We start from the raw sequence: 1,975 nt of genomic DNA, 5'->3' as shown, positions 1-1,975 counted from the left end.
TTCTTCTGAAATAATCTTAGGTAGGATCAACTTCAGATGGTTAGGCAGAACCGTCGAAGCAATCTTATAAAGGACATCGCACAGACTCATAGATCGAAACTGAGATAGGAGGGTCGGGCTTGTTACCTTTGGATTTGGAACCAAAATTGTGTCATTCAGGCCCCAATATCCTCTACTCCTCTCAAGATACATAAGACCAACATGGTCACTTCTTCTCCACACATCTCTAGGTGTTGCTGGAAAAATTGAGTCGGATATCCATCAGAGTCTGGTGCTTTTGCGGGGCAGACTTTACCTCCTCTATTATATAGTTTGTTGTTAACCTTTCATTCATCACATTGGTGACATGCCGTATTGATCACTTTATCCATGTTGGTCGTTCCCTCATATGAAAAGGTCCCGATAAAAGGTTGTAACCATCTGCTCCGTCTTCGCAGCATCCTCGATGCAAGTTCCATCCCGACACATTAAGCTTTTTAATTCTCAGCTTCCTTATTTTCGATTTAACATGCCCAACAGTTGTCTTGTTCCAACGAGTTAATGTGGCTGACAGGGAGTTGAGTTTGGCCTAGAATCCGTCGAACATATGAGTTCCCAGGCCTTGCTAATGTTGCTCTATGGTTTCCTTGAACCCATCATAGGATTCCCACATCAATTCATCGGATTTGATCAGAAGTGATGGACTATAGGGTTGTGGTCAGATGTGGATGTTGATGCGAGCACAACATTAGGAAACTTGCTGTACCAGTCAACCGAAGCTAGAGCTATGTCCAGTTGTACCTTGGTGTAGCTGTCCCCGGCCACACGCTTTTCAGAAGTCCACCTAGTGTTGGAAAATTTAATATCTCTGAGACCGCACACATCCACTCCATCTTTGAAATCCGTCACTTGAGACATATTTCTCTGTCCTATCCCAACAGTGGTATCAGAGCCTAGGTTTTATATGTTGATGTTATATGCACGAGTAGAACACAAGTGAGTTGTGGGCGATATAAGTCATACTGCTTACCAGCATGTCATACTTTGGTTCGGCGGTATTGTTGAACGAAGCGGCCCGGACCGACATTACGCGTACGCTTACGCGAGACCGGTTCTCCCGACGTGCTTTGCACATAGGTGGCTTGCGGGTGACAGTTTCTCCAACTTTAGTTGAACCAAGTGTGGCTACGCTCGGTCCTTGTGAAGGTTAAAACAACACCAACTTGACAAACTATCGTTGTGGTTTTGATGCGCAGGTAAGATTGGTTCTTGCTTAAGCCCGTAGCAGCCACGTAAAACATGCAACAACAAAGTAGAGGACGTCTAACTTGTTTTTGCAGGGCATGTTGTGATGTGATATGGTCAAGACATGATGCTAAATTTTATTGTATGAGATGATCATGTTTTGTAACCGAGTCATCGGCAACTGGCAGGAGCCATATGGTTGTCGCTTTATTGTATGCAATGCAATCACGCTGTAATGCTTTACTTTATCACTAAGCGGCAGCGATAGTCGTGGAAGCATAAGATTGGCGAGATGACAACGATGCTACGATGGAGATCAAGGTGTCACGCCGGTGACGATGGTGATCATGACGGTGCTTCGGAGATGGAGATCACAAGCACAAGATGATGATGGCCATATCATATCACTTATATTGATTGCATGTGATGTTTATCTTTTATGCATCTTATCTTGCTTAGATTAACGGTAGCATTATAAGATGATCTCTCACTAAATTATCAAGAAGTGTTCTCCCTGAGTATGCACCGTTGTGAAAGTTCTTCGTGCTGAGACACCACGTGATGATCGGGTGTGATAGGCTCTACGTTCAAATACAACGGGTGCAAAACAGTTGCACACGCGGAATACTCAGGTTATACTTGACGAGCCAAGCATATACAGATATGGCCTCGGAACACGGAGACCGAAAGGTCGAGCGTGAATCATATAGTAGATATGATCAACATAGTGATGTTCACCAATGAAACTACT

The sequence above is a fragment of the Triticum aestivum genome, chromosome 5A (assembly GCF_018294505.1).
Source record: "Triticum aestivum cultivar Chinese Spring chromosome 5A, IWGSC CS RefSeq v2.1, whole genome shotgun sequence".
NCBI lineage: Eukaryota > Viridiplantae > Streptophyta > Magnoliopsida > Poales > Poaceae > Triticum > Triticum aestivum.
The sequence above is the reverse complement of the archived record's forward strand: the minus strand, read 5'-3'. Positions refer to the sequence as shown.